This window comes from Macaca mulatta, chromosome 7, assembly GCF_049350105.2.
Source record: "Macaca mulatta isolate MMU2019108-1 chromosome 7, T2T-MMU8v2.0, whole genome shotgun sequence".
Lineage (NCBI taxonomy): Eukaryota > Metazoa > Chordata > Mammalia > Primates > Cercopithecidae > Macaca > Macaca mulatta.
The window spans coordinates 75,102,692-75,122,481 of NC_133412.1; the positions used below are offsets into that span (position 1 = coordinate 75,102,692).

The 19,790-nt window shown below is 41.8% G+C and overlaps 1 long non-coding RNA gene across 1 annotated transcript in view; it reads right to left on the minus strand.

Annotated features, from left to right (window-relative positions):
- Nucleotides 1-262: 262 nt before the first annotated feature.
- The window catches only part of LOC114679485 (uncharacterized), a 37,309-nt gene continuing 17,781 nt past the window's right edge, over nt 263-19,790 (minus strand). Inside the window, exon 5 of the long non-coding RNA XR_003731423.2 lies at nt 263-1,192. This is a non-coding gene — a long non-coding RNA (uncharacterized LOC114679485). The remainder of the gene's footprint in view (nt 1,193-19,790) is intronic.

Sequence of the window (19,790 nt, forward strand, 5' to 3'; positions counted from 1 at the left end):
GTGTTCCTCCACTGCCCTGAATAGGGTGACCATATTTTCCATGGGCGCTCGAACTCCTCCCTGTTTTAACGAGAGTTTAATATAGCAGAGATAAGTATAATGTTTAGACTCCATGTGACCCATAGTTACCGGGGACAATACACAGATGACTCACCAATCATCAGGGAGCCGAACAAGCATTTCTGTGAACCAGCCTGATGCACCTACCAAAGGGAATCAGGTTCCCACATGCACTCAGGAAAAAGAAAACCACGCAGGCATGCCAGACATTGGGAGAACCCACTCCCAATATTTCAACATAGGTTCTTTCTATTTTCCATACATGTCAGCTGGCTGAGAAATAAAGAGAAAGAGTAAAAAGAGAGGAATTTTTTTTTTACAGCTGGGCCACCGGAGGTGACATCACATATTGGTAGGACCGTGATGCCCCCCGAGCCTCAAACCAGCGAGTCGTTTGTTAAGGATTCCAAAAGGGAGGGGCTGTAAGAACAGGGAGTAGATCACATGCTTCAAAGGACAAAAAGGGGAACTACTGATAAGGGTCCAACAAAGATCACAAGGCAAAGGGCAAAAGCAGAACTACTGATAAGGGTCTATGTTCAGCAGTGCACGTATTGTCTTGATAAACATCTTAAACAACAGAAAACAGGGTTCAAGAGCAGAGAACCAGTCTGACCACAAATTTACCAGGGCAGAGTTTTTCCCCACCCTAATAAACCTGAGGGTACTGCAGGAGACCAGGGCGTATCTCAGTCCTTATCTCAACTGCATAAGACAGACACTACCGGAGTGGTCGTGTATAGACCTCCCCCCAGAATGCATTCCTTTCCCAGGGTATTAATATTAATATTCCTTGCTAGAAAAAGAATTTAGCAATATCTTCCCTACTTGCACATCCATTTATAGGCTCTTTGCAAGAAGAAAAATATGGCTCTTTTTGCCCAACCCCGCAGGTAGTCAGACCTTATGGCTGTCTTCTCTTGTTCCCTAAAAATCACTGTTATTCTGTTCTTATTCAAGGGTGCACTGATTTCATATTGTTCAAACACACATGTTTTACAATCAATTTGTACAGTTAACACAACTATCACAGTGGTCCTGAGGTGACGTACATCCTCAGCTTACAAAGATAACATGATTAACAGATTAAAGGAAGACAGGCATAAGAAATTATAAAAGTATTATTTGGGAACTGATAAATGTCCATATTAAAATGAAATCTTCACAATTTATGATCCTCTGCTGTGGTTCCAGCCGGTCCCTCCATTTGGGGTCCCTGACTTCCTGCAACGGTCACTCATTTTTCCTAGAAGAAGATCTGGAAGCGTACCCCTGACTGTGGCTGTCTTTGGGGAAAGGCTTGAAACCTGTAGTAAAAGAAGTGATTAGCATTACCTGAATGTTTGGATTTTTTAACACTAAGAATGTATTTGGGCATTCATATAAGAATAACTTAAGTTTAAATGAGAAAAGTTGACTAGGTGCAGTGGCTCTCACCTGTAATCCCTGTGCTTTGGGAGGGTGAGACAGGAGGATTCCTTGGGCAAGATAGCAAGACTTTGTCTCTACAAAAATAAAAAGTAATTAGCCGGATGTGGTGGCCTATGTCTGTAGTCCCAGCTACTTGGGAGGTTGAGATGGGAGGATTGCTTAAGCCCAGATTTTCAAGGCTGCAGCGAGCTGTGATCTCACTACTGCATGCCAGCCTGGGCAACAGAGTAAGACCCTGTCTCCAAAAAAAAAAAAGAGAGAGAAAAGGATGGCACAATAGTTTCTTAGTCTTAACCACATACATTAACAAAAATAGCAGGGTCTATTTTATTTGACAACATCCATCCACCAAAAGTTCAAGTTCTATTGGTTTTCATATACTTAAAAAAAAATTTCCTTTGGAAAGTTCACCTTGACATATCTTGGGGGAACATAGAATGTGGAGAATCGTTTCTGTTGCTCTCCCCCACCCCACCCCATGCCAACATCCTGCATCTCTGTGCTGAACATCAGGGAGCCGCTAGCCTTGTCAGCCTTCACATTAGGCCTGCCCCGTCCCTGCTGCAGATCAGCAGCCTGTCTCGACTTGTTGGAACTCCCCCTTGGTGTGTTGGAGACATTGAGACATTGTGAGAAAAGTGTGGAACCAGGAGTCAAGGAAGTTTCAGTCCTGGCTTGGGCTACTTATTGTTCAAAATTGGCTTTTCATTTAAATGTCTGTGTTTCTGTTTCCTTGTTTGAAAAATGTTATAGTATATGGCTATCGTAAGGTTGTTGCAAAAACTCAAAGGAGAACACAGACATTTAAGATAGTCTGCTTGGGCTGGCATGGCGGCTCATGCCTGTAATCTCAGCACTTTGTGGGGCTGAGGTGGGAGGATTTCTCGAACCCAGGAAGAGGCTAGGCTACACTGAGCCATGTTCATGCCACTGCACCCCAGCCTGGAGTCTGGGTAACAAAGCAAGACTTTATCTCAAAAAAAAAAAAAAAAAAAAGACTTTTTGTCTTCTAAGTTCTGGGATACATGTGCAGAACCTGCATGTTTGTTACATAGGTATACATGTGCTATGGTGGTTTGCTGTACCTATCAACCTGTTGTCTGGGTTTTAAGCCCCGTATGCATTAAGTATTTGTCCTAATGCTCTCCGTCCCCTTGCCCCCTACCCCACAACATGCCCCAGTGTGTGATGTTCCCCTCCCTGTGTCCATGTGTTCTCATTGTTTAACTCCCGCTTTTGAGTGAGAACAGGCAGTGTCTGGTTTTCTGTTCCCGTGTTAGTGTGCTGAGAATGATGGTTTCCAGCTTCATCCATGAACCTGCAAAGGACATGAACTCATCCTTATAAAGGACATGAACTCATTTTGTCTTTGGGAAATAAATATTGAAGATTAGCCTCAAATGGACAGTGGTTTGGATGTGATACTTGCATCTCCAACTAAGTTGTAAACTTATCCAAGTCATTGTCCACCGCGGCTCCCACAAAGCTTTCAGACTTGTCTTCGCTGGTGATCTTGCTTTGATGTGCTATGAAAGGCTGTCCCAGCAGATGGCAGAAGAGAACTCAGTCAGGAAAAACCAGCATGGGCATTTCAGTGTGAACTGGGTAAAGCCTCTGCACCTTAATGTCCCTGCCCCAGTAGCTCTACGCATTGACTTCACAACCGCTACTGAAATTCCCTAATAAAGGTGGCTCAGCAAAGGCATGAGGGTTATCACTCTACCCAGACACCACGTCACTGAGACTCACTTAGGAAGAATATTCATTTCCTGAGTACTTCCGTAGTACTGGAAATGGGGATGAATACAAAACAGTCCCTGTCCCCCCCGGAGTTCACAGTCCATCTGAGATCAAATAAGGACAGAACAGTTTGCATTTTGCCGGGTTGTCCTCTAATAACAATGATTTCCTGAATGTTTTCAGGTTGCCTGCTTTAGCCATATGTTCTTCTCTGGCCACTTCTCTCCAGCCCCAGCCTCAAGTCCAACTCATCATCTCTGGCCTGGGCCAGCGCAACAACTTCCTAAGGGAGCTGCCTCTGCTCTTATCCACCTCCAATTTATTCTCACAGTATAGACAAGGTAATCTTTTAAAAATGCAAATGCAATTACAGTGTGCACCACCTACTCAAAAGATCTAATGGCTTTGTATTGACCTCATAATAATACCACTACCCTTAATCTTACTTACAAGGCTTTTTGTGATCTGATCCCTGTTTTTCTTCTAACTTATCTCACCCTGTCCTCCGGCAATCAACTCAAGAGACTGACTTTCAGTTTCCCATATGATTTTTATCCCCTCCTGGATTTACCCAAATTGCTTTTCTCTTTACCTACAATGCCTTAAAACTCAAACTCACTCCCTCCCATCTACCCATCCTCCTTAACTTGGCTAACTAGTATTTATTCTTCAACTCCCAGGTTAGATGTCCTTTCTTGTGGGAAACTATCCCTGACAGTACAAGGCTGGGCCGAATAACCTTCCTGGGTACTCCAGAGCACCCTCTGCTTCCATTCCCCTCGCATTTACCATATTTCTTCATAATGAGTTTGCATATCTTCCCCTGTCTACTGTAAGCTCCTGGCACATGAGGACCTCCTCTCACACAGCAATGTATCCCCATTTCTTGACACAATTCTTGGTACAGAGCAGCACTTGATCAAAACTTACCAAGTAAATGAATAAATAAAACATAAAACACAATTGATACCATCCAAGAAGTCACAAAATTCTTGGGCACAAGGTCTTAGGAGAGTAGATCATTCTGTGTGTATCAGCCATATCTTTTTTTTTTTTTTGAGATGGAGTCTCACTCTGTCACTCAGGCTGCAGTGCAGTGGCACAATCTCAGCTCACTGCAACCTCCGCCTCCTGGGTTCAAGCGATTCTCCTGCTTCAACCTCCTGAGCAGCTGGGACTACAGCCACACCGCATCACACCCAGCTAGTTTTTGAATTTTAAGTAGAGATGGGGTTTCACCATGTTGGCCAAATTGGTCTTGAACTTCTGACCTCGTGACCTGCCTGCCTTGGCCTTCCAGTGTGCTGGGATTACAGGACCACCATGCCTGGCCAGTCATATCCCTTTTCATCAAGATGTTGTCAACCATATGCTCTCGAACCAAGTTGTTACCAGGCGTGGTGGTTCACACCTGTAACCTCAGCACTTTGGAAGGCCAAGACAGGAGGATTGCTTGGGCTCATGAGTTCAAGACCAGCCTGGGCAACATAGGGAGATCCCATCTCTACAAAAATAATTTAAAAATACTAGCTGGATGCGGTAGCATGCACCTGTGGTCCCAGCTACTCAGGTGGCTGAGGCAGGAGAATCATTTGAGCCCAGGAGGTTGAGGCTGCAGTGAGCCATGATTGCACCACTGAACTCCAACCTGAGCGACAGAGCAATATCCTGTCTCAAAATAACAAAACAAAGACAGGTCATTATTGTTTTATGCAAACAGGCTTTGAACTTGGAGCAAGTCACCTAGTCAATCTTCTCATCCACAGCAAAGGGTTCTGAAACAAACAAACAAAAGCAATTTTTACTTTTCACAGTGTTTCTTGTGTCATCCCAGATGGTTAAAATGAAAAGGCTTTAATGAAGGGACTATTCACAGATTTTCTGGACTGGATAAGGTAACAAACAAGGTATGGTAGGACACCTAGAGACTAGCAGTGCTGAGAAGCTATTACCACCCTCCCCACTTCCAGGGCCTATTGAGACAAGGGAAAGAAACACTTATCAGAGCCCAGTGAGTAAGAGTGGTACCTGGGATGCAGCTACAGCCAGATATAGCATGCCAAAGCAGGAAGAGAGCTGGCAAGAGCTACCCCGACCTCTGTTTGAATCCCACCCTCCCATCTTCCCACAGAGCCTCCCACTGGCTGAACCTGAAAGCCAGCTGGGAAGAAAGCCTGGACAGTGCAGTCCACTGGACTTAGCAGAGCAGGGTAGAGCATGAAACTGGGAGGGACCCTAGGCGCACAAATAACCAGTATCAGACATTATCCATTGTCTTCCTGCTATGATAGATGAGGACTCGGCTCCCTTACCCGCCCCCACCCCAAATATAGTTCTGGCACTATTTTTGGAAGCTGTATTTTAATAAGCACCTCAGCCAGCACCTGTGAGAGCAGGACTGCATCATCTCTATGTCCTTAGAAAAATGTAATTAAGAAATAGAAAATACAGATATTTAATTATTAAATACTTTAAATGCACAGAAAAATCCAGAAATAAATATAACAGACACCCATTTGTGGTATCTGTAACACATTAACTTTTAGTTATGTGTTGTTTCAGAGTTGTTATTTTTTGTTTTTTCAAAGAAAAAATTGCAGATACAGTTAAGATCACTCTCATAGGCCAGGTGCAGTGGCTCATGCCTATAATCCCAGCAGTTAGGGAGGCCGAGGCAGGCAGATCACTTGAGGCTGGGAGTTCAAGACCAGCCTGGCCAACATGGTGAAACCCTGTCTTCACTAAAAAAAAAAAAAAAAAAAAAAATACAAAATTTAGCCCGGAGTGGTGGCACACACCTGTAATCCCAGTTACTTGGGAGGCTGAGGCATGAGAGTCACTTGAACTTGGGAGGTGGAGGTTGCAGTGAACTGAGATTGTGCCACTGCACTCCAGCCGGGGCAATGGTGTAAGACCCTGTCTCAAAAAAAAAAAAAAAAAAAAAAAAATTTACTCTCATCTCTTTCTCCCATTCCTCCCTTCACTCATCTTCAGAAATAAACGCTATCATTAACTTGGTGTGTATTCTTCCATGTATAATTTTGCTACATATATTTGTATCTATAAACAATATATAACATTTTTTATGTCATTTTTAAATTTTACAAACTGGTCCTTTACTATGATATCCTTTTGCATCTTATTTTATAAACGCAGTACAATGTATCCGAGACTTGTTTGTGTTGATACATATAGATCTGATTAGTTTGTTTTGACTTGTACATGATTTTCTATTTTATAGATACTTATATGCCCTGTGATTGCCAATATAGTAAAATGTATTTTCCCTATTTGTTTCGTGTATTTCTACTTATGCTGTTGGTTTCCTAGCCCTTTTTTGGAAAAGCAAGGATATCTTGTTTTCTTTATTCCCTCTATTTTCCCCTAACCATTTAAGAAGTTATAGATTTTTTTTTTTCTTATCTTAAATTTTAGAATGGACTTGGTGGCTCATGCCTCTAACCCAGCACTTTGGGAGGCGGAGATGGGCAGATGGTTTGAGACCAGGAGTTCGAGACCAGTGTGAGCAACATGACAAAACCCCATCTCTACAAAAAAATACAAAAATTAGCTGGGCGTGGTGGTGCACACCTGTAGTCCCAGCTACTCAGGAGGCTGAGGCAGGAGAATCTCTTAAGCCTTACAGGCTGCAGTGAGCCAAAATCTCACCACTGCACTCCAGCCTGGGCAACAGAGCAAGATCCTGTCTCTAAATAAATAAATAAATAAATAATAACACAAATTTAAAAATAAAAATTATCTTAAAATTTTAACATGCATTAATTACAAAGAAAATATTAGGATATTAGAATGTTTTAGTTCTGCAGCTGGGTGCGGTGGCTCATGACTGTAATACCATCACTTTGGGAGGCTGAGGTAGGTGGATCATTTGAGGTCAGGAGTTCAAGACCAGCCTGACCAACATGGTGAAAGCTCATCTCTACTAAAAACACAAAAAATTAGCCGGGCATGGTGGTGGGTGCCTGTAATCACAGCTACTCAGGAGGTTGAGGCAGGAGAACCGCTTGAACTCAGGAGGCAGAGGTTTGCAGTGAGCCTAGATTGCACCACTGCACTCCAGCCTGGGCGACAAGAGCAAGACTCTAACTCAAAAAAAAAAAAAAAAAATTTATTTCTGAACCACTTGAGGATATGGTATGCCTACTGTGCTCTTTACCCCTAAATACTTCAGTGTGCATTTCCTAAGAGTACAGACACTCTCTTGTATAACCCTCAGCTCAGTTATCAACTTTAATAAATTTAACAACAATACATTTTTATTAATCTTCCATTCTTCTCCTGGTTTCTTCAATCGGCCTGGTAATGTCCTTTATCACATTCTTCCCCGATCTCCCCACCTCAAGTACACAACCCAATCTCTTCTCAGATATTGCATTTAGTTGTTATATATTTTAAGCCTTCCTGAATCTGGACTATTTATGTAGCTTTTGACTTTTATTACACTGACAGTTTTATTATACTCCTTTCCCCCAAATTTTTAAATACAATGTTTCTCATTTTGTTTGTCTGATATTTCTTTATTAGATTCGGGTTATTCATTTTTGCCCAGAATATCACATAGGTGATGTTGGATCCTCAGAGTATCACAAATTTAGAGCCACATGATATTCTCGGAGGGGTTGCGGGGGGCACGCAGGAATTTATAAAATGTATTCTCTTTGTGATTTTACCTAAATGTTTATTTTTTCTTAGTTGTGACTTGTTATGATTCCCCAATCTGAAGATTTTTATGTGTGTGTGTGTATATATGTATATACACACACATACACATATATATATATATTTTGAGATGTTCTCTCACTCTGTCACCTAGGCTGGGGTGCAGTGGCAGGATCTCTGCTCACTGGAACCTCCACCTCCCAGGTTCAAGCCATTCTCCTGCCTCAGCCTCCTGAGTAGCTGGGATTACAGGTGCGTGCCACCATGCCTGGCTAATTTTTGTATTTTTAATAGAGATGGGTTTTCACTGTGTTGGCCAGGCTGGTCTCGAACTCCTGGCCTCAGGTTATCCACCCGCCTTGGCCTCCCAAAGTGCTGGGATCACAGGGGTGAACCACTGCACCTGACCTGAAGATTCGTATTTAACCAGTGTTTTCATTAAGCAGGACCCAAAGGAATATAAGAAAAAAGAAAACTTACTTTATTATTTCTCCCCACTCCTTCAAACTTTCTCTGCAGTTTCTTCCCTATTCCTGCATAAAATCTCAAATAACCTAATAATTACATAATTTGGGAGTAGTCCAATGTAATATGAATAATATAAATTTATATTATATCAAATCTTCCTTTCCACAGCTCTAAAAACAGGCATCTTGGCCTATCATTAGTGAAAGTGCAGCTCAGAGTACAGCCATCACCTGTCACTCTGTTGTCAGGCAGGAACAGCTCCAACCACGGCCTCCTGATTTTAGACTTTTCAGGTATGAGTCATAGAGCTGCCCTAGACCCTCCAACTTCAGAAGACAAATGTCAAGCTAGCCAGGGAGTATCAGTGAAATCACTTTCTTCTGACTTAAAATGACTCCTGCTCTTCCTCCACAACTGTCATAAGAACATAGTACATCAGTAAAACAAACTTCTTAAAATTCCATCCAGGCGACCCATACTAGATGACCTCAAAGATTTCTTCCACCTTCACGTGTTATTACCGGATGAGAAAAAAGAAAAGTAGGGAACATTTGTGTTTCTTTAAAACAATTCCCTAGTCTGGTACGTAAGTATGTTGCCTCTTCCATCAGAAGGTTTAATTTTTAATAATCTAAGCTATGGTAAGAATTTCAATAATTCAAATAAACTTTCAGGTGAAAGAATATGGGACGAGAACAGGCTGAAGTTCCCCTTTCATTTTCCCCAAAGCCTATCATCACGCTCACAGCACCAGCCATGTGGCTTGCTCATCATACTTAATGACAGCGGCGTTCCAGAAGGTTTTGGAGTAGTCTCTGGTTCTCCAGTCTATGCCCAGTAAGCTCATCAGGAATCAAAACTCCTCAAAATTAGCCTGATTTGCTCATTCCACAATGCATACATGTATCAACATATCACATTATACCCTACAAATATGTACAATTATCATTTGTCAATTAAAAATAAAGCCCAAAAAAAGGAAGAAAAATAAACACTCTAGTTCTTATAGCTGTTCTCTCAGTGGTCCAGACACTGTGGGCCACCTCTAAATTTCCTCATATATTCCTATGAAATAATGTTAAGTGAAGAAAATAGAAGAGGCACCAAGACAGAAAAACAGGCCAAGAGAACAGAATAAAAAGCCTAAAAATAGACCCACCCACATATAAATGGCAACTTGAAACTAGACAACAGTAGCATTTGAAAACACTGGGGAAAGAAAACACAATTGAAAATATAGTACCAGGACAATTGGCTTCATGAAGAAAATGATAAATGAGACCCTATCTCACGTGTAACAACTTGCAAATGTGAAAAACAACACTTCTAGCACTTTGGGAAGAAAATAGAGGAAAATGTAATTTTATGATATTACAGCAAAAAAGCACTTCATAAGGCGGCAAAAACACAAAGAGAACAATTGTTCAATTTTACAAATTAAAATTCTAATATCTGTATAAAAAAGGAGCTCATAACAAAAATAAAAGACCAGTCACAGATAAGAATATCTAATCAACTGGGATGAAGAAATCTTACAAAATAATAGGAAAAAGACAAACAATGCAATTAAAAATGGGCAAATAATATGATCATGGAATTTACATAAACGGAAACGTAAATGTCCAATAAAGATACAAAAAGATATTCAGGGCTGGGCACAGTGGCTCATACCTATAATCCCAGCACTTTGGAAGGTCAAGGTGAGCAGATCACTTGAGACCAGGAGTTCGAGACCAGCCTGGCCAACATGGCAAAACCCTGTCTCTATACTAAAAATATAAAAGAAATTAGCCAGGCGTGGTGGCGGATGCCAGTAATCCCAGCTTCTTGGGAGGCTGAGGCATGAGAATTGCTTGAACCAGAGAGGTGGAGGTTGCAGTGAGCTGAGATGGCACCACTGCAGTCTGACGTGGGTGACAGAGCAAGACTCTGTCTCAAAAAAATAAAAATAAATAAAAAATAAAATGTTCAGGGAAAATGTAAATTAAAACAACAATAATTTTACACCTATAATTTAGCAGCAATTAAGAGTCTGATAATACTAAGTGTTTATGAAAATGTCATGAATTAGAAATTATTATTCACTGCTAGTGGAGGTGTAAATCAGTTTAACCACTTTAATGAACAATTTGGCAATAGTAATATTGAAAATTCCTTTTTCTTGTGGGGCATGGTGGTCACACCTATAATCCTAGCACTTTGAGAGGCAGAGGCAGACGGATCAGTTGAGGTCAGGAGTTTGCGATTAGCCTGGCCAACCTGGTGAGACCTCATTTTTACTAAAAATACAAAAATTACGCAGGTGAGGTGGCAGGCACATATAATCCCAGCTACTTAGGAGGCTGAGGCAGAAGAATTACTTGAACCGCGAGGTGGAGGTTGCAGTGGAGATGACACCACTGCTCTCCAGCCTGGGTGACAGACTGAGACTCTTCTAAAAAAAAAAAATTGCTTTTTCTCAACTCAGAATTGCACACTGAGGAATATATTATGAAACTCACATGTTCACAATGTCATGTGTAAATATGTTTATTGCAGCATTGTTTATAATAATAAAAACTAAAACCAGTTTTTCTATCATTTGGGGAATAAGTAAACTATATAATGGGATACCACCCAGTAAAAATTAATGAATGTTAATTTTTAATTTTAAAAAGTAAATTAAAAAAAGGATACATGATGCCATTTATATACATTTAAAAACAAAAGCAATTCCATTGCTTCAAACCCATTCAAGTCTGAATCTATACACATATTTGGTGGTACATTTAGCTATACTAAGAAGTATTAAAACAGGATGGAAGTAATACACACTCACTTTAGGATAAGTGGTTAGCTTCAAGAAGAAAAACTGGGGTGAGTAATATAGTTGATGTCTTCTACCTCACTGTTTCTCTCATCTCCTTCTGGTATTCTAATTAGACTTATGTTAGACCATTCAATATTGTCCCATAGCTTTTGGGTGCTCTGGGGTTTTTATTTTTTTTCTCTTTGTGTTTTGGTTTGCATAATTTTTAACGACCTGTCTTCGGGTTCATATATTCTTTCCTCAGCAATGTAAAGTCTCCTGAACTGCTCATTGACATAATTCATCTCTGTTACCTTGTTTTTTATTTCTATCAATTAAATTTGATTCTTTCATATATTTTATCTCTCTACTGAAATCCATCTATTCATACATGTTGTTTACATTTTCCAGTGGAGCCTTTAACATGTTAATCATAGTTATTTTAAATTACCAGATAGTTTCAACATCTAGATAGCCTTTAGAATTGCTTTTATTCTCCAAGATGACAAATTGGAGGCAGTGTTAGCATGTTTCTCCCACTTGGAAAGACAAAATAACCTGTAGATACTCACACTGTGACTTTTTTCCCAAGAAACAATGCAGGAACTAAACAGGAAAACTAAAATCCACAGATTATTTTATTTTATTTTACAGATGGAGTCTCACTCTGTCACCCAGGCTGGAGTGGAGTGGCATGGCACAATCTCGGCTCACTGCAACCTCTGCCTCTCAGGTTCAAGCAAGTTCTCCTGCCTCAGCCTCCCGAGTAGCTGGGACTACAGGCATGCATCATCACCAGTTAATTTTTGTATTTTTAGTAGAGATGGGGTTTCACCATGTTGGCCAGGCTGGTCTCAAACCCCTGACTTCAAGTGATCCACCTGTCTTGGGTTCCCAAAGTCTGGGGTTACAGGCATGAGCCACCACACCTGGCCCATAGATTATTTTTTTAAAGTAGCAGGCTGCAACCTATGGCATGAGCTAGGTAAAAAAAAAATCAAAACAAACAAACAAACAAAAAAATACACACAACTGTAAGTCCCCAGAGTGTGAAAGGGGGAGAGACTGCCTCCAGGGTATACATCCCCACCAGGGAACCTGGTAATCCAGGCCACAGGGAAAGGCCTTAACCCTACCCAACACTGGAACTGATTTTCGGAGTGGAGAGGAATATAAAAGCACAAATGGCAGCAGGAAGAACTTTGCATGCACTCCCAGTCTCCAGCATGGACCAAGGGAAGCCATTCCTTATTCTGCCACCAGGAGATCTCACAAAAGTCTGCCAAATTACACAGGCAGCAACCATTGCCTGAGTTAATTAAAAGAAGCTCCCCGTGCTGCTATAAAGACACATGCACACGTATGTTTATTGCGGCACTATTCACAATAGCAAAAACTTGGAATCAACCCAAATGTCCATCAGTGACAGACTGGATTAAGAAAATGTGGCACATGTACACCATGGAATACTATGCAGCCATAAAAAAGGATGAGTTCATATCCTTTGTAGGGACACGGATGCAGCTGGAAACCATCATTCTCAGCAAACTATCGCAAGAACAGAAAACCAAATACCACATATTCTCACTCATAGGTGGGAATTGAACAATGAGATCACTTGGACACAGGAAGGGGAACATCACACACCAGGTCCTATTGTGGGGAGGGGGGAGGGCGGAGGGATAGCATTAGGAGATATACCTAATGTAAATGACGAGTTAACGAGTGCAGCACACCAATATGGCACATGTATGCATATGTAACAAAGCTGCACGTTGTGCACATGTACCCTAGAACTGAAAGTATAATAAAAAAAAAGAAGCTTCCAAATGAATTTTGCGATATAACCTCAAGTGGGGAAGAACTCCCTTGGCCAGAACCCAGGAGTGAATGGGAAGTGTGCTGCAGCCACGAGCAAATGAGCTGTGCAGGCAGACTGGGAGGGGCATGGCCTGAAAGCCATGGTTCTTGTCTCTGCAGGGGAAGGCTTATGGTCCAAGGAAGTTTTGAGTTCTAAGCATAGATGGCCAGGAACTTAGCTGGCTGCTGCTAGCAGAATACTGCAGGTAAGAGGTCTGCCTTGCCAAGTGCACGGGAGCTGGGTGGGGCTTACCGCTGCCTGTTACTCCCCACTCCCTGAATGAACTCTCCTGTGCAGGAGAGGCAGTTATGCTCCTCTCTGGAACATTATCCCAAAGGCCTCTAGAGAACTGCCCCCCAACTCCCACAGGGGCCACTGCTAGCACCGCATGTGAAGAGTCAAAACATGGACCTGCCTGACCCAGCCCCCACCTGGCTTTGCCCACCACCTACCCTGGTAGCTTAACACAAAAGACAGAAACTTTTTTTTTTTTTTGAGACGGAGTCTCACTCTGTCGCCCAGGCTGAAGTGCAGTGGTGCGATCTCCACTCACTGCAAGCTCCACCTCCCGGGTTCACGCCATTCTCCTGCCTCAGCCTCCCGAGTAGCTGGGACTACAGGCGCCCGCCACCGCGCCGGGCTAATTTTTGTATTTTCAGTAGAGCGGGGTTTCACTGTGTTAGCCAGGGTGGTCTCGATCTCCCGACCTCGCGATCCGCCCGTCTTGGCCTCCCAAAGTGCTGGGATTACAGGCGTGAACCACCGCGCCGAGCCAAAGACAGAAACTTTTAGGAGCACAAAGGACAGACACTTTTCGGAGCTGTATGGCCCCACCCATTGCCTGTTAATCCAAAGTACCAGCCCTGGGTAGCATAAGGCAAGCACAAATCCCATCACTTCTGCTACAGTTGGTGCTCTTTGGCAAGCATCACTTCCTGGCTGGAGGCCAACTCACACAGTCCATTACAGCATCTGCAGGTAGAATAACACTGTGCCCAGGAAGGAGAAAATTTGTGTGTGACCCCAGCCATCACCATTGCCTGCACCACTCTGGTTAACCAGGAGGTCCTGAATCTGCCCATGTGACCTATGTATTACTACCCAAATGGGCATTTGAGGAAGCCAATACACGAAGACTATCCATAACCAAGGAATCTCTGAGTCTACATCACTCCCCTGCCACTCCTATTAGAGCTGGTGCTGGCACCCGCTGCTGGGAGACTTGAGGGCAGGTCACAACTCTGGATCCCTTGCAGATATTCCCTAGTAGCAGGCTGCAGTGTGGCAGCCACATTGGGTGGCTAGACCCAGAGGAGTAACAGCATTCACAGTAGTCTGGCTCTCAGGGCCTCCCACTCCTAAAGGAAGGAGGAATGCACCCCTTCAAGGGAACACCCTGTGGGACAAAAGAACCCAGGTGGCAAGCCTTGAGTCCCGGGTCTTTCTGCTGGTGGGAAGTTTCCTTCAGCAGAGGCACAATTGCAGTACTGGGATCAGCAGGGAAAATCTGTAGCTCTCCCCCGACGAGTCAGGCAGTGCTGGTGTTTGTGAAGGGCCTTGGAGAGGGGGATTTCTTTTCCACCTCATTCACCACTGCAAACACAGCTGAGGCTTTTCCCATGGGAACTCAGTGTGGCTGCACCTCTAGACAGCCTCTCTGGAACACTTCAGGGTGACTGCATCCCTACAGGAGGAGCACCCTCCAGGTGCAGGCTTGCCCAAGAGACAGAGTCACAATTCCTCTCTACTTGGAACACCAACATTCCTGCAGATGAGTAGAGGTGCCTACCTGCTCTGACTAGCCAGAACACTGGGTCAAGAGTGTGTCTGGGAGGTGGATAGCTTTCCTGCTGGCCTGGCAGAAGAGCTGAGGTGGCTCCAGTCCTTCCTTCTGATAAGACCTCAGCATGTTTCACTGAGAACTCCCCCAGCCACTTCTGTCAAGGCAGGGACCTCTGCCCATCATCGGTTATTGCATTTACCCACCTGCCTTAGCCACAGCCAATTTTCACCCATGGATAGCTCCCCTTTTGGTCTGACACCTGGACTATTCAACCCAGTAAATAAAATACTGGGGAAAAAATAAAGACAGAAAGAAGTACATAATATGGGGGAATGAGATAAGCTTAAAGAGACCTCTGTCATTCCAATCCTATGGGAGACAGTGAACTTGCTCACACACTGAGCACAGTGCTACTACAACCAGCATCTGAAAAAGCCGTCATCCAAAGACTCTATAACCAAGGAACTCATACAGAGCCTTCACCCCTGAAAGCACTCCTGAAAGCATACAGAGTCTTCACCCCTGAATTAGGCTACAATAAACTATAAACATTTAAGTCACATCCTTAAGGGGGGGAAAAAGAAATCTTAAAAAATACAGTTAGACTGGGCACAGTGGCTCACATCTGTGATCCCAGCACTTTGGGGAGGCCGAGGACAGCAGGTCACTTGAAGTCAGGAGTTCGACACCAGCCTGGCCAACATGGTGAAATCCCATCTCTACTAAAAATACAAAAATTAGCCAGGCATGATGACAGGCACCTGTAATCCTAGGTACTCAGGAGGCTGAGGCATGAGAATCACTTGAACCCAGGAATTGGAGGTTGCAGTGAACCAAGACCATGCCACTGCACTGCAGCATGGATGACATAGTGAGACTCTGTCTCAAAGGAAGAACAAGAAGAAGAAGGAGAAGAAGAAGAAGGAGGAGGAGGAGGAGGAGGAGGAGGAAGAAGAAAGAAGATAAATAACAAATATGAGAGCAGAACTAAATGAAATTGAAACCAAAAAAATACAAAAATACAATGAAACAAAAAGCTGATTCTTTGAAAAGATAAACAAAATTGATAGCCCGTTAGTTAGATTAACCAAGAAAGGAAGAGAGAAGATTCAAATAGGCTCAATTAGAAATGAAACTGGAGACATACAACCCACACTACAGAAATACAAAATGTCATTTTGAACACCTCTATGCACACAAAAATGTCATTTTGAACACCTCTATGCACACAAAACAGAAAACCTAGAGGAAATGGATAAATTCCTAGAAGCATACAACCCTCCTACATTAGATCAGGAAGAAACAGAAACCCTGAACAGACCAATAACAAGCAGCGAGATTGAATCAGTACATTTTTTTAAATGCCAACAACAACAAAAAATCCCAGGGCCAAATGGATTCATAGCTGAATTCTACCAGACATTCAAAGAAGAGTTGGTACTAATACTACTGAAACTATTCCAAAAGAATGAGGAAGAGGGAATCCTCTTTAAATCATTCTGTGAAGCTAGTATCACCCTGATACCAAAACCAGGAAAAGACATAACAACAACAACAAAAAACTCCAGACCAATATTCCTGATGAATACACATGCAAAATCCTCACCAAAACACTAGCTAACTGAATCCAACAGCACATCGAAAAGATAATACACTGTGATCAAGTTGGTTTCATCCCAGGGATGCAGGGATGGTTTAACATATGCAAGTCAGGCCGGGCGCGGTGGCTCACGCCTGTAATCCCAGCGCTTTGGGAGGCCGAGGCGGGCGGTTCACAAGGTCAGGAGATCGAGACCACGGTGAAACCCCGTCTCTACTAAAAATACAAAAAATTAGCCGGGCGCAGTTGTGGGCGCCTGTAGTCCCAGCTACTCAGGAGGCTGAGGCAGGAGAATGGCGTGAACCCGGGAGGCGGAGCTTGCAGTGAGCCGAGATCACGCCACTGCACTCCAGCCTGGGCGACAGAGCGAGACTCCGTCTCAAAAAAAAAATAAATAAATAAATAAATAAACATATGCAAGTCAATAAATGTAATACATCACATAAATAGAATTAAAAACAAAAACCATATTATCATCTCAGTAGATGCAGAAAAAGGATTTGATAAAATCCAGCATCACTTTTTGATTTAAAAAAAAACCCTCAACAAACTAGGCATAGAAAGTACTTAATACATTTTCAAATTAATAAAGTACTCAAATTAATAACAGCCATATATGACAAATCCACAGCCAAAACCATACTGAATAAGAAACAGTTGAAAGCATTTCCCTGAGAGCTGGAACAAGACAAGGATGCCCACTTTCACCGCTTCTATTCAACATACTACTGTAAGTCCTAGCCAGAGCAATCATACAGGAGAAAGAAATATAGGGCATCCAAATTGGAAAAGAGGAAGTCAAACTATCACTGTCCACTGATGATATTATCATATACCTAGAAAGCCCTAAAGACTTCTCCAAAAGACTCCTAGATTTGATAAACTAATTCAGTAAAGTCTCAGATTACCAAATCAGGGTACACAAATCAGTAGCGCTGCTATACACCAACAATGGTCAAGCTAAGAATCAAATCAAGAACTCAATCCCTTTTACAACAGCTGGAAAAAACAAAACAAAACAAAACAAAAAACCAAACCTAGGAATACACCTAACCAAGGAGATGAAAGATACCTGCAAGGAGAACTTCAAAACACTGTTGGAAGAAATCATAGATGACACAAATGGAAATGCATCCCATGTTTGTGGGTTGGAAGAATCAATCTTGTGAAAATGAACATACTGCCCAAAGAAATCTACAGATTCAATGCAATTCCATCAAGATACCAATATCATTTTTCACAGAATTAGAAAAACAATCCTAAAATTCATATGGAACAAAAAAGATCCAGAATAGTAAAAGCAATCCTATCAAAAAGAACAAATCTGGAGGCATCGCATTACCAAGACTTCAAGTTATACTACAAGGCTATAGTTACCAAAACAGCGTGGTACTGGTATAAAAGCAGGCACTTAGGCAAATGCAACAGAATAGGGGACCTAGAAATGAAGTCCAATACTTACAGCCAACTGATCTTCAACAAAGCATACAGAAACAAAACTTGGAGAAAGGACACCCTATTTAATAAATGGTGCTGGGAAAACTGGCTAGCCACATGTAGAAGAACGAAACTGAATCGTTACCACTCACATTATATAAAAATCAACTCAAGATGAATCAAAGACTTAAATCTAAGACTCAAAACCATAAAAATTCTAGAAGGTAACCTTAAAAAAAACTCTTCTGGACATTGGCTTAGACAAAGAATTCATAACTAAAACCCCAAAAGCAACTGCAACAAAAACAAAAACAAATAAATGAGACCTGATTAAATTTAAAAGCTTCTGCACAGCACAAAAAAATAATCATCAGAGTAAGCAGATAACCCACAGATTAGGAGAAAATATTTGCACACTGTGTATCTGAGAAAGGACTAGTATCCAGAATCTAAAAGGAACTCAAAGAAGTCAGCAAGAAAAAAAAATAGCCCCATCAAAAAGTGGGCAAAAGATATGAATAAATATTTCTCAAAAGAAGATATACAAGTGGCCAACAAATATATGAAAAAATACTTAACATCAGTAATCATCAGGAGAATGCAAAACCACAATGAGATATCACCTTACTTCTGCCAGAGTGGTCATTATTAAAAAGTCAAAAAAATAGATGTTGTCATGGAAGTAGTGAAAAGGGAAGGCTTATGCACTGCTGCTGGGAATGTAAATTATTACAACCTCTATGGGAAACACTATGGAGATTTCTTAAAGAAATCTAGATCTAAAAGTAGATCTACCATTTGATCCAGCAATCCCACTCCAGGGTATCTACCCAAAGGAAAATAAGTCATTATGTGAAAAAAACATGTACATGTATGTTTATTGCAGCCCAATTCACAATTGCAAAGATATAGAACCAATCTAAGTGCCCATCGACTAATGAGTGAATAAAGGAAATGTGGTATATATACACCATGGAATACTACTCTGCCATAAAAAGGAACAAAATAATGTCTGCAACAACTTGGATGAAACTGGAGGCTATTATTCTAAGTGAAGTAACTCAGGAATGGAAAATCAAACATCATATGCTCTCACTTATAAGTGGGAGCTAAGCTATGAGGACACAAAGGCATACAGAGTGATATACTGCACTTTGGAACCTCTGAACAGGGAGAGTAAGAAAAAGATGTAAGACAAAAAAACTACATATTGGGTTCGATGTACACTATTCAGGTGATGGGTGCACTAAAATCTCAGAATTCACCACCATATAATTCTTCCATTAGCCAAAAACCACCTGTACCTTAAAAGCTATTGAAATTTTTAAAAAATTAAAAATAAAAATAGATAAATTGGTTTTATTCATTCTTTAATAATGGGTTGGCTTTTTTTTCTTATGTGTATATCTTGTAATTTTTTTTTTTTTTTACTGACTATTGGACAGTGTGTGTAGAATAAAGATGAAGATAAATAGTACTTATGCCTGAAAATGGATACACTTCTTTTTATTTTTTTGAGACAGAGTCTTGCTCTGTCACCCAGGCTGGAATGCAATGGTGCAATCTCGGCTCACTGCAACCTCTGCCTCCTGGGTTCAAGTGATTCTCATGCCTCAGCTTCCCGAGTAGCTGGGATTACAGATGCACACCACCACACCTGGCTAATTTTTGTATTTTCAGTAAAGACAGGGTTTCATCATGTTGTCCAGGCTGATCTCGAACTCCTGACCTCAGGTGATCTACCTGCCTGGGCCTCCCAAAGTGCTGGGATTACAGGCATGAGCTACTGCACCCTGCCACATTTACACATTTTTTAAATTGGTTATTAGTGGGGCAGGGAGGGTGAATCAATCTGGTCAGGAACTGAGAAGGAGATTTTGTTGCTATAGTTACCTTCAGTGTAACTAGTGAACCAGTGGCTTTAAATTCCTCTGGTGTGACC